Below are 14,802 nucleotides of genomic sequence, written 5' to 3'. Positions count from 1 at the left end.
GCGTGCTATGAAAGACGAGATGAGCTCGTTACTTCAAAACAAAACTTGGGAGTTAACAGAGTTGCCTGCAGGTAAAAAGGCTTTGTTAAATAAGTGGATGTACATGATAAAAAATGAAGCAGATGGTAGTATCAGATACAAAGCGAGACTTGTGGTCAAGGGCTTTTCTCAGAAAGAAGGAATCGACTACTCTGGAATATTTTCACCAGTAGTAAAGATGACATCAATCAGAGTTTTGCTGAGTATAGTTGCAGTGGAGGATCTTCATCTCGAGCAATTGGATGTGAAAATGGCGTTTTTGCATGGGGACCTAGATGAAGAGTTATACATGGCGCAACCTAAAGGTTTTGAGGTCAAAGGTAAAGAGCACATGGTATGTCGCTTGAAGAAAAGCTTGTATGGCCTGAAGCAAGCTCGGCGGCAATGGTACTTAAAGTTTGATGGTTTCATGGAAGAAAAAGGTTTTGCACACTGTGAAGCTGATCATTGTGTTTATTTTCGCAAGTATAGCGATGGTGATATCGTATATCTCTCTTTATATGTGGATGATATGCTGGTGGCTAGTTCCAATATGAAGAGAATCACAGAAGTGAAGAAGATGTTGGCATCGCAGTTTGCTATGAAAGACTTGGGAGAGGCCAAGAATATCTTAGGCATGAAAATCATCAGAGACAGGAAAAATAAGAAATTATGGTTGTCGCAAGAAGACTATGTGAAGAAGGTGTTAAAGAGATTTAACATGGATAAGGCAAAACCGGTTGTCACTCCTCTAGCGAGTCACTTCAAACTTTCTAAGGATATGTGTCTGAGTACTCAAGCTTTGAAAGATGAGATGGCGGCAATCCCATATGCATCAGCAGTGGGAAGTTTAATGTATGCCATGGTGAGCACGAGACCAAACATTGCACAGGTAGTGGGAGTTGTGAGTCGATATTTACAGAACCCGGGCAAAGAGCATTGGAATGCAGTAAAATGGATATTGAGATATCTAGCAGGTACATCAAATTACTCTCTTTGTTATGGAGAGACATCTCTGGAGTTGCAGGGTTATGTGGATGCAGATCATTCGGGTGATCGAGATAGTGGTAAAAGTACCACTGGATATGTCTTTACAGTTGCAGGTACAGCAGTGAGTTGGGTATCTCAACTTCAGAAAGTAGTGGCTCTATCGACGACAGATGCAGAGTACGTGGCGATCACGGAAGCCTCCAAGGAAATCAGAACCTAACTCAAAAAATATAATTGTTATAAGATAAGAAATAGACATCCTTAGCCACGCTCATGTATATGTAACATCTCTACTTTTTATTTGAGTCAAGCTCCAACATGAAATTAATATTTGGTCGAGTTAAAATTGAGTTTTGAACATCGAGTATGGAGTTGAATAGATCTCAAGTTAGGCATTATAACGGCTCGATTAGACCCCTAAGCCGGGCCATGTTGACACTTGAATTTCGCTATCAAATTCCATATTCATAGAAAATCATTTTAGAGATTAGACTCGTTGTCAACAGCAAAATTTCATCCCTCATAAAAAAAATTATAACAGGATTCCTCGCCGTATTCAGATTTGCTGCAGTAACTGTATCCATTATTTGCCGTTTTGGCACTCAAGTCATTCGGGTCGTTACATTGGGTGGTCATGAAACCATCCCATGCCATGCATCGTTATTGTAGATTTCGTTGGTCATGGTTGTATCTGAATCGCCGCTGACGGCATAGCAAGTAGATAAGAACCCTATGACAAAGACTCTGATACTCTTGTGATTCTTCGCTCATCTCACGTCTGAGGACGTTGGCTTGAAGATTCAGGTTTTCGTTTTGATTCTATTGGAAAATAATATTTTATTTTAATTTCACTCGAGGACTCCAAGAGACAAAAATCTCCACTTGAGGAAACCTCCGGAACATGAGTTTTTGCAATTCCTCAAACAACTTCGGCTTGTCTCGATATTTTTTGTGCTGAGCTAGTTTCGCATTCAGTATGGAATCTATCTACAATGGTAATGGTCTCTCCTGATGTACGTGGGAATATCTTAGAGTTACATTGTACCTGATGATCGATGTGGTTGATGGTAGGAAAAGTGCTCGATATAACCAATCGGTCTACCAAAATTGGTGCACGAACGATTTCCATAAGAGGAATAATTTCACACGTAGTCATTCTGTACAATCAAGTCGCTAAACTTTGATTTCGATCGCCCCGTGCACTATTATTATTCTTATTTTTGTCTTTGCAATCAATGCAATATGAATACTTTTCGAACAATTTTTTGCACGTAAAATTTACGTGGCATCTCACATGTCTAATCAGAAATGTTATAGCGATGACGTGATGTCAGTTGAGCGTGTTACGTGACCCCTTGCATTACAAGGGGAAGGTTCTCAAGGCATATAACCCGATCAAGAGGCAGCTAAAGCAATCATGAGTATCTAAATCCTTCGTGTACTGTCAAATACCAAGTGAGGATCTTCATCTAGCGCACAGCTCGTAGCAGATGATCTTCATTCCTCCTGGGGTGTATGCCAATGTCGTGGACTTGAACTAGCAATTCCATATCAAGTATTATGACTTTTTATTTGTTTTTTAAAATAATGATATTTTAGATGTGATTATTGACTTAATTGGACCGGAGGTTTCGCGCTCTAGGGACAGAAGTGCCTGAATATGAAATTTCTCTCAATTATAATGAAATTGAACACTTGATATGAAATTTTTCTCAATTATAATGACACCAAACACTTAATAAAAGAAATCTAGCTGGCTTTATTATTTGGGGATTTTCACTTTGTGCTATACTAGCGAAGGAGCACGCCCGTCTGCCCGTTTGCAAAAAGAGAAATTGAAATGTGTGTGAAGAGGGGGTAAATGTTCAAAAAGACAAATTCGGAAAAGTAATATATTTGACGTAATTATAACATACGATGTCCATGTAATAATAATTTTGCGCGAATGTCTTATACACTATTGATTTAAGAGTAATGTATGCTTTATTTTTCAGTATATTTATGCAATTAGTTGTCAGTTGTCTTGAGTTTTTTAAGTTACGATTTCGTTCTTTTTGTTATACCATATTCCGTTGTTACATCTTAACAACAGACGTCGGCATTTCACGAAATTCGTTAATAAAAAGTTCGAGATTGAAATCCACCTCTTCCAATTTAATTATTTTCTATTTATTTGAGGTACCTTTGTACATGTCAAGAGGAATACACAAACCAGAGCTCAGCAGAGAAAATTCTCTTATCAGATAAACCAATTTCCAAAAGCTTCTCCATCTTCCCTACCTCTCCATCGCCGGCTACGACAACTCTCATACACTCAGCACAGAGCACACGGGGTGGGAAGACTCAGAGATTTCTGAACGTCTAGAAAATTATCTCTCTCGGCTTCTTGCTTCGTGCGGTGACCTCCAGCAGACCTCTCCGCGCCGCTAGCATCATCTCCGATCATCGCTCCACCGGCAGGCCGTAGCTCTGTTAGCACCTGTTCTGCGGTCAGTTTGCTCGGAGTGCTCTGAACTTGTTCGTTTCTACTTCCGCTGGCTCCGATCCTCAGGGTCATTGTCTCGGACGATCTCTCCCTCTGATCCAATCGTCCTTCGTGGTCGGTTGTCTTGTCGCTCTTCTTTGAGGTATCACCTTTGCTCTGTTTCTGTTGCTTTGTACACTGAAACGTGAATGCCGAGAGCTCTAGCTGCTTCTTGTGTGAAGATCGTTTGTACTCGAGGCTCTATTAATTTTCTTAACTTGCTGCATTGCCTTTGTGATGATATGGATGTGAATCATTGCAATGCGTCTTTGTCCGTTGGATAGTCGATACTTGTTTAGTTCTTCCTGCAAAATGTCTTGCAAAGATGATTCCGGCTACGTGTAGGTTACTTTGAGATCGCTGAGTGCAGGTTGCTCTCTTCGGCAAATTCTGGATTAATGTTCCATAAACTGTACAATCTGTTCTATTGGGAGGAGAAAGAAATTCTCAGCATTATCTCCCGGATGCTGAAAATTTATTCTCATGTTGTTTACATTGGATCACCTGACCAATTAGATTAATATGATTTCTTTTCTATTGATTTGTGCATTAATACTTCATTTGCCTTGATGAATCGGACAGACAATCCAAGGTAAGTTTCGATTGTCTGGAATGTGAATTTGGCGGTTGGGGAGGTTCCTCTGTGAAACGTTGGCCTTAGTTGTTTCGAGTGAAAGGATACGTTTGCTTGAATTGTTAGCTTACTAAGGACGAGAGTGAGGCGGGCTGCAGTTTGTTGTGTATAAGAAATGTCACGCCCCGTACCCCACGAAGCATGAACATCCGCGTATAGGTCGAAATAAGGTGCGACGCTCCCAGGTTACGTCACCGACCCGAAAACCCAAATCAGAGAAAACACGCCACATGCGGAAACGACGTATATATATTATATATATACACCCAGACAATTTAAAAGCAACCATGAGTAGCACAAGCCAACAAAATTCAAACGATTAAAAACAACATATACATTCATTATAACACTTATATATACAATATCCATTAAAACCAGAGCTACAACAAAAGGGCTACGAGTACAAAAAGGGATCGGTGGCCTAGGGGGATCAATTAACCACTAGAGGCTACAGTCAAAAAGTATCGGCCCTCGCCCCTAAAAACTGAGGTCTGCCCTAGGATATCCAGTTGGGGTCAGACCCAGACGTCTCGGAAGAATTCTCGGACTGCTCTGGTTCCTCCTCTGAACTCATAGCCTCAAACTCTATCTCGGGCTCGGGGTCCTGCTCCTCGGCATTCTATGGACGGGGGTCTGAAAATGTCGGTTTTACCACAATCGTGAGAAAACTCAGCAAATACAAACCACTAATCCTAAACTAGGCTAATGTGCACCTCCAGAAGGTAAATAAAACGCATCAACCAATGAACCGGTAAAACAACGTTAATACATTCCCGGCTCACCGCCTTATACATTATCTTAGCCCTGCAGGTTAGGCATTTGATATCAATATAAGTCAAGTGCAATTATACTGACCCGAAGGCCCACAGTTGGATATAACGACCCGTAGGCCCGACCCGAAGGCCACAGTTGATAAAACGACCCGTAGGCCCGACCCGAAGGCCACAATTGATTATAACGACCCGTAGGCCCGACCCGAAGGCCACAATTGATAAAACGACCAGTAGGCCCGACCCGAAGGCCAACAGTTGATAAATCGACCCGTAGGCCCGACCCGAAGGCCACAATTGATTATAACTCAGGCAAGTACATCGTTTCACTCAATTTCAACCAATCGCCACTTGATATGCAAAACATATGCTCGGGAATTTAAGGTTAAATACCAATGTCAAATTACCAAGCATAACTAAGCCCAAATCAAACCTATTCCACTCATTCTTGGCATGTCCAAGCATTTTCCATTCTAATCCAATCCATTTCAAGTTCATTCCGCGCATTCGTTACAATTTAGTTTCATGCGCCTCGGGCCCGGCTTGGGCAAACCAATTCCGATGGTCGTTCTCACCACTTCGGGGTCCTTCAATAGGAATTTATACAAGTCCTAACCAATCCCTAAAAATGCCCAAACTCAAGTCAATAGCCAAAGAACCAATTAAGTCTCCAATTAAGCCCAATGGTACAATTCGGTTCTGGTGAACAGTACCAGAACCGAATGTCCATTTTGCACCAAACTACCCCTAAACAATTCCATTAGGCCTCAATCAAATACTATAATCACCCAAACATCAAATACACATAATCAAGCCTCAATTAAGCTTAATTAAGCCCTATAATGACCAATTCAAGGTCACCAACAATTGAACCCAATTAGTACAAACTTAGACAAATTAAAACAATTTCGGAGCCCCATGAACAGTACCAGGAAAAATGCACATTTAGGCACTAATTCACCTTTAAACCATCTCATTAAGCCCTAATCACCTACCCTAAACATAGAACCACCAAATACACATAATTAAGCCTCAAATAAGCTTAATTAGTCTACCAAATGCCTAATTTTAAGTCATTAACCATTGAACTCAATTAGTACAAAACTTGAACAAAATTTAGCATTTTCGGTACTCATGAACAGTACCAGACCAGATCACAATTTAGGCCATTAAACCACCATTAAATCATCTCATTAGGTCCTCAGGACCCATACAAAACATCCCACACACAATTAAGCCTAATTAACCCTCATTTAGGCCTAATTAACCCCTAAAAATGCACAATTAAACTAATTAGGGGTTTAGGGGTTTATACTCGCCTATTAACGATTCGGGACGACGGGAACGGGCGGTCGATCACCGACGAACGGTAAGGATCGACGGCGGCGCTCCGGTGCAAGCCGGCGGTCCGCAGCGACACCGGCGAAAACAATTAGCTGCTGTTTCTGTTCTGTTTAGGCTGAAACCGGGGCTGTGGTGGCTTGTCTTGGGCAGAAAGGGCTGCTGCTGGTGCTGGCTTGGCGGGGACAGCTCCGGCTGGTACTGTTCCGGCGTGAACAGTACCAGAACCAGCAGAATGGAGCACGGCAGAACAGAAACGGGGAAATGGGAGAGAATTTTGGGGGAAATGGCCGAATGGTTCTGAGGAGAGAGAGAATAGTCTGGTCAAATATGGGTCAACAAGTGTGAGTGGATTCCAAGTGTCATTAATCCATAGCATTGGACACTTTTGCCCCTAATCCAATGGCCCAAATTTGATCCAATCCAATAATGTAGGGGTAAAATGGTCATTTGTCCTTAACCCAAGCTGACCAGACCTGGTTTAGCCTTAACCAACCTTGGTTAAATCCCAAAAATTTACCAATTTTCGGAATTACTCAAAAATGGCCTAGGGGCATTTTCGTAATTTTCCGATCCCGAACCGAAATTCCAATTTTCGCACATACGTGTTCCATATGTGCGTGGCCAACATAATATGGCGTCGGATCCGCGAAATTCATTCTTTAAGCTCTCGAAAACTGACTGCAAAGTTTCGAGAATAAAATAATATTATTTTTCCAATTTTTGTCGAAATTCCAGTTTTTGTCCAAAATGACTCCTGGTAAGCGTGGCCACCCAAAAATGGCATCGGCCACGAAAAATAACCTCATTTGGCCTCGAAAAGCGACGCTGGCATCCCGGAGGCAAAATCGTAATTTTTCACCCCCGGACCGAAATTCCAATTTTTACTCGTACTAACTCCACATGTGAGTGGCCAGCGTAATATGACGTCAGATTCCCAAAAATAGTCTCTTAAGCCTTTGAAAATCGATACCGAAATCCGGGCCCAATTCCGTGAACAAAACCCGCTAAACTTTCAATTTCAGAGTCTCTCACTAACGGGTGGCTGTTTAGAGGTTACGCGTATCGACCTAAGGCTATTCGTATCGTGATGGTCTCGATCATTGAGAGAATGAGAAATTATCATTAGTTCCAGAGGTCACAATCATTAGGTTCAAGTTCCGGACTGGTTGACCACGTGCACTTTTGGTCTTGCAGAATCACCTGCGTCCCAATCGTACATCGTTGGCCTTGGCCAAACCAAATCCGTTACCTTTCCTAAGATCGGCTCACGTTGGCCCAAAATATTTCCTCAGCGTCTCTCGTGATCGGTATCCCTTTCGCGATAGGGTCCCCGGTCCACGTACCATCTTCTAGTTAGCCATACCCTATTGGTTAGTATCCCGAGAGTGATCAGCTCTGGGTGAGACTTACTAAAATGAAATGCGAAATAATATCAGTTTCATTGATCCCGAAAATTACATCGAAATTCGGGCTGTTACAATCTTCCCCTCTTACAAAAATTTCGTCCTCGAAATTTGCAATCTATCCTTATCTACTTAAACAACTGGGGGTGTTGACGTCTCATCGCTTCTTCGCTTTCCCACGTGGCACCTTCTGTTCCGTGGTGCTCCCAGACAACTTTGACCATCGGGATCGTTTTGTTCCTCAGCACCCGTTCTTTTCTATCTTCGATCCTGACCGGTCTTTCCACGTACGATACTCTATCGTCCACTTCTATCTCCTCGTACCGCAAGACATGAGTCGGGTCTGGTTCATACTTTCTTAACATCGACACGTGGAAAACATTGTGTACCTGGGACAAGTTAGGTGGCAGGGCAAGCCTATATGCCATATCGCCAATCTTCTCCAAAATCTCGAACGGTCCCACAAACCTCGGACTCAGTTTTTCTTTCTTACCGAATCGTGATAACCCTTTCATAGGCGACACCTTGAGGAAAACATGATCTCCAACTGGGAATTCCAAAGGTCGTCTTCTCCGATCGGCATAGCTCTTCTGGCGACTTTGTGCTGTCTTTAGCCTTTCCCGGATAATCTCGACAACTTCTACCTGTCTCGTTGGATCAACTCGGGCCGCAATACTCCGTTCACCTACTTCGTCCCCAAAGATACGGGAGTCCTACATGCTCGCCATATAAGGCTTCAAATGGGGCCATTTGGATACTCTGCTGATAGCTGTTATTATACGCAAACTCCACCAAATGCAGCTGTTCTTCCCATTTACCCTGGAAATCCAGTACACAAGCCCTTAACATATCTTCGAGGGTCTGTATCGTCCTTTCCGATTGACCGTCAGTCTGCGGATGGTAAGCTGTACTAAACTGCACCTTTGTTCCCAAGGCCGTCTGCAGACTTTTCCAAAAATTCACCGTAAACCTCGGGGCACGGTCTGATGTAATTGTTACCGGCACTCCATGCAGTCTAACGATCTGTCTCACGTATAGTTCTGCGTACCTTTCTAGCTCAAAATCCTTTCGTACTGCTAAGAAATGTGCCGACTTTGTAAGTCGATCCAGAATCACCCAAATGGAATCATGCCCTCTCTGGCTTCTTGGTAATCCGGTTACAAAGTCCATGGTGATGTGTTCCCATTTCCACTCGGGAATTTCCAACGGTCGCAGCAGTCCTCCAGGTTTGCAATGTTGCGCCTTTACCTGCTGGCAGGTCAAACACTTAGCCACATACCTGGCAACATCCGTCTTCATTCCGTTCCACCAATAATGTTGTCGTAGATTTTGATACATTTTCGTGCTGCCAGGGTGGATACTGTAATTGCTGCGATGAGCTTCTCTTAGTATTTCTTCCTTAAGCTCAGTATCATCAGGTACATACCATCGTCCTTTGAATTTCAAAATTCCATCATCAGACACTTGGAAATCTGGCTTCCTTGTAGCGGCATCCATTTCCACGATTTTCTGAATTTCCCGATCCGTGGACCGCAGAGCCTTAATCTTGGTCCGAATCTCGGCTCGATTCTCAAAGTAGCCAAGCAGATTTGACATATGGCTTAATTCAAATTTAAACTCGTAGTCTCGGAGTCTTTCCAGCAATGTCCACTCCTTGATCATCAAGTGTGCCATACTCGATTTGCGACTTAGCGCATCCGCTACTCGGTTCGCCTTTCCAGGGTGGTACATGATGTCGCAATCATAATCTTTCAGAAGTTCCATCCACCTACGCTGTCTCATGTTTAATTCTTTCTGTGAGAACAGGTATTTGAGACTCTGGTGATCCGTATAAATCTGGAACTTTTCTCCGCATAAATAATGTCTCCAGATTTTGAGTGCAAAAACAATGGCAGCCAACTCTAGGTCATGCGTCGGATAGTTCAACTCGTGTGGTCTCAATTGACGTGACGCATACGCAACTACTTTTCCGTGCTGCATCAGTACACAACCGAGTCCTCTGAGTGAAGCATCACTGTAGACCTCAAATCCACCAGGTCCAGATGGAATAGTTAAGACTGGAGCTGTTGTCAGTCTGTGCTTAAGTTCCTGAAAGCTTCGTTCGCACTTGTCATCCCATTCAAACTTAGTTTCCTTTTTCAACAATCGTGTTAGTGGCATGGCTATCGACGAGAATCCTTCCACAAAACGTCGATAATAGCCAGCCAATCCTAAGAAACTCCTGATTTCTGTCACTGATGTCGGTCTGGGCCACTTAAGTACTGCCTCGATCTTAACCGGATCCACAGATATTCCTTCTCCCGATACAACATGTCCAAGGAATGCTACCTTGCTAAGCCAGAACTCGCATTTGCTGAACTTCGCATAAAGTGCGTGTTCCCTCAACGTCCGTAATACTTCAGTCAAATGCACTTCATGCTCTTCCGGACTCTTCGAATATACCAGAATATCGTCGATGAACACAATGACGAACTGGTCCAGGAATTCCTTAAAAACTCTGTTCATCAGATCCATGAAAGCTGCAGGGGCATTTGTCAAACCAAATGGCATGACTGTAAACTCATAATGCCCGTACCTCGTCCTAAATTGAGTTTTGGGTATATCTTCCTTCCGAATTCTCAACTGATGATACCCAGTCCGTAGGTCAATCTTGGAGAACACTGACGCTCCTTGCAATTGATCGAATAAGTCGTCGATCCTTGACAGTGGATACTTATTCTTTATAGTCACTTGATTCAACTGCCGATAGTCTATACATAATCTCAGCGTTCCGTCCTTTTTCCTCACAAACAAGACTGGAGCTCCCCATGGAGACGCACTTGGACGAATAAACCCTTTATCTAACAATTCTTGCATCTGGACTTTCAGTTCCTTCAATTCCGATAGGGACATTCGATATGGGGCCTTAGAGATCGGCTCAGTACCTGGGGTCAATTCTATTACAAATTCCACTTCCCGTTCTGGCGGTAAGCCCGGCAATTCCTGAGGAAAAACCTCGGGGAAATTGCATACTACAGGGATTTCTTCCAACTTAGGTTCCACCAATGTCGGATCCTTAACATTAACCAAATATCCTTCACAACCTTCCTCGAGCATTTCAGTTGCCTCTACTGAGGAAATCCAAGGGATCGAGGTTCCTCCTCGGTTTCCCTGAAATTCAAACCTAGGATGTCCAATCGGATTAAATTGGATCATCCTATTGCCGCAATCCATAACGGCTTTCTGCTTCGTCAGCCAATCCATACCGATGATCACATCAAAATCATACATGGCTAACACAGCCAAATCAATCCTTTCCTCTACATTCCCAATCACAATTTTACAATCCAAGCATCCCAATGATACTAACACCCTATCATGCAGTGGGGTCATCACACATAGCATGCTTTCAAGTAATACGGGCTCAAGACCAATCAATCTAGCAAACTGTTCTGAAATAAACGAATGGGTTGCCCCGAGATCAAATAACGCATAGGCAGCATGATCACAGAGAGAAATGGTAACTGTGACCACACCGGCGCGTCCTCGGCATCCTTACGCGCCATTGCGTATACTCGTCCTTGTGCGGGTGGTCTCGCCCGAATAGCCGGTGGGGATTCCCGGCACGATTTCCTACTGGGGGCGATGTTGTCCGGGGGTCCCAAAGGTCGTTCTTTGGGGACAATTCTTAATCTGATGCTCCAAGCTCCCGCAATGAAAACAAGTACCAAATCTATTCGGTGTCGGTGGGTTTCCCTATATTCCTTCTCGGTGGCGGAACAAATCGTCTATTGCGGTCATCGGTTTCTTTCCGGCGACGATTGTCCCGATTCGATTAAACCTTGAACCCGATGCTGCGGCCCTTTCCATCTGATCTCTCTCCATCGTTTGGGCTCGTTCATACAGTTCTCTATAATCCCTGATATTCAGCAGAAGCATCTGGGTGCGAAGATCCGGCTTCAGTCCATCCCGGAATCTTCGAGCCTTATCCAGTGGATTCTCAACCATCCTTGGGGCGAATCTCGATAGTCTTGCGAACTCTGCTTCGTACTGAACTACTGTCATCGACCCCTGACGAAGTCTCATGAACTCCGCCATCTTCTTCTCCTGGGCACTCTCTGAGAAATATTGTCCATAGAAATGCTCAACAAATATTGCCCAGGTCTGTTCCATACCCTCTGGGAATACTCTATCCCTAACTGCCTTCCACCAGTCGTTGGCATTGTCTTGCAACTGATAAGTCGCCAACGAAATCTTTTCGGCCTCAGTACACCCCAACAAGTCAAACGCTTTCTCCAATTCCTCCACCCAACGTGGGGCGATTTCTGGGTCACCTCTGCCCGTGAACTTGGGCGGTTTCAGCTTAAGAAACTGCTCCACCAACTGGTGCATTGGTCTAGCTGCTACCATTGGTTGAGCCTGAGCTTGCTGGGCTTGAGTTTGATTCCCGTTGATGGCGGCAGCTGCTGCAGCCCCAGCAACCTCAGCAATGACTGCTGCTCTCTCTTGGGCCTGTCTGCCCATGACATTCCCTATTTCTCTTAGGGTCTCAATGACTTGTTCCATTCTGGGGTCTACTGCAGCTCCAGCATTAATTCCAGGGTTTCCTACCGCTCTAAAACCCATCTCGAGGTCTTCTACAGCTCTAGCTCGAGCACGACCTCCACCTCTAGTTCCTCTTCCTGTGCCCCTCCTGGGGACTCTTCCCACACTTCTTCCTTCGCTGCTCATCCTTCCAAATCTGAGTGCTCAATTACCTAATATAATTCCGTCCAGGAATTAGAGACCTAAACCAACTAATCGGTCTAAGTCCTAGACAGGTATCAATACAAAAGCAATCAAACACTCAGCATGCGGCTAGCACAACGGCACAGAATTTCACCCAAGGACTTACACACTTACCTCGGGTCCTGCCGCACCTGCATAACACTGGTTCAATTAATCACCACAACATTCAAACACAAGTAATCTGGAGGTACACTTAGCATACTAGGTCACCTTATGGCTACCCATGGTCACTCCTCCTTATCACTCCAGGGTTCAACTAGATTGGACCGAGCTATCCTTGCTCTGATACCAATTCGGACGGGGATGTCACGCCCCGTACCCCACGAAGCATGAACATCCGCGTATAGGTCGAAATAAGGTGCGACGCTCCCAGGTTACGTCACCGACCCGAAAACCCAAATCAGAGAAAACACGCCACATGCGAAAACGACGTATATATATTATATATATACACCCAGACAATTTAAAAGCAACCATGAGTAGCACAAGCCAACAAAATTCAAACGATTAAAAACAACATATACATTCATTATAACACTTATATATACAATATCCATTAAAACCAGAGCTACAACAAAAGGGCTACGAGTACAAAAAGGGATCGGTGGCCTAGGGGGATCAATTAACCACTAGAGGCTACAGTCAAAAAGTATCGGCCCTCGCCCCTAAAAACTGAGGTATGCCCTAGGATATCCAGTTGGGGTCAGACCCAGACGTCTCGGAAGAATTCTCGGACTGCTCTGGTTCCTCCTCTGAACTCATAGCCTCAAACTCTATCTCGGGCTCGGGGTCCTGCTCCTCGGCATTCTATGGACGGGGGTCTGAAAATGTCGGTTTTACCACAACCGTGAGAAAACTCAGCAAGTACAAACCACTAATCCTAAACTAGGCTAATGTGCACCTCCAGAAGGTAAATAAAACGCATCAACCAATGAACCGGTAAAACAACGTTAATACATTCCCGGCTCACCGCCTTATACATTATCTTAGCCCTGCAGGTTAGGCATTTGATATCAATATAAGTCAAGTGCAATTATACCGACCCGAAGGCCCACAGTTGGATATAACGACCCGTAGGCCCGACCCGAAGGCCACAGTTGATAAAACGACCCGTAGGCCCGACCCGAAGGCCACAATTGATTATAACGACCCGTAGGCCCGACCCGAAGGCCAACAGTTGATAAATCGACCCGTAGGCCCGACCCGAAGGCCACAATTGATTATAACTCAGGCAAGTACATCGTTTCACTTAATTTCAACCAATCGCCACTTGATATGCAAAACATATGCTCGGGAATTTAAGGTTAAATACCAATGTCAAATTACCAAGCATAACTAAGCCCAAATCAAACCTATTCCACTCATTCTTGGCATGTCCAAGCATTTTCCATTCTAATCCAATCCATTTCAAGTTCATTCCGCGCATTCGTTACAATTTAGTTTCATGCGCCTCGGGCCCGGCTTGGGCAAACCAATTCCGATGGTCGTTCTCACCACTTCGGGGTCCTTCAATAGGAATTTATACAAGTCCTAACCAACCCCTAAAAATGCCCAAACTCAAGTCAATAGCCAAAGAACCAATTAAGTCTCCAATTAAGCCCAATGGTACAATTCGGTTCTGGTGAACAGTACCAGAACCGAATGTCCATTTTGCACCAAACTACCCCTAAACAATTCCATTAGGCCTCAATCAAATACTATAATCACCCAAACATCAAATACACATAATCAAGCCTCAATTAAGCTTAATTAAGCCCTATAATGACCAATTCAAGGTCACCAACAATTGAACCCAATTAGTACAAACTTAGACAAATTAAAACAATTTCGGAGCCCCATGAACAGTACCAGGAAAAATGCACATTTAGGCACTAATTCACCTTTAAACCATCTCATTAAGCCCTAATCACCTACCCTAAACATAGAACCACCAAATACACATAATTAAGCCTCAAATAAGCTTAATTAGTCTACCAAATGCCTAATTTTAAGTCATTAACCATTGAACTCAATTAGTACAAAACTTGAACAAAATTTAGCATTTTCGGTACTCATGAACAGTACCAGACCAGATCACAATTTAGGCCATTAAACCACCATTAAATCATCTCATTAGGTCCTCAGGACCCATACAAAACATCCCACACACAATTAAGCCTAATTAACCCTCATTTAGGCCTAATTAACCCCTAAAAATGCACAATTAAACTAATTAGGGGTTTAGGGGTTTATACTCGCCTATTAACGATTCGGGACGACGGGAACGGGCGGTCGATCACCGACGAACGGTAAGGATCGACGGCGGCGCTCCGGTGCAAGCCGGCGGTCCGCATGGCACACCGGCGAAAACAA

Source organism: Syzygium oleosum, unplaced genomic scaffold (genome assembly GCF_021117445.2).
Source record: "Syzygium oleosum isolate NSW1041296 unplaced genomic scaffold, Sole_v2.1 Sole_v2.27, whole genome shotgun sequence".
In the NCBI taxonomy this organism is placed as follows: Eukaryota; Viridiplantae; Streptophyta; class Magnoliopsida; order Myrtales; family Myrtaceae; genus Syzygium; species Syzygium oleosum.
The sequence above is the reverse complement of the archived record's forward strand: the minus strand, read 5'-3'. Positions refer to the sequence as shown.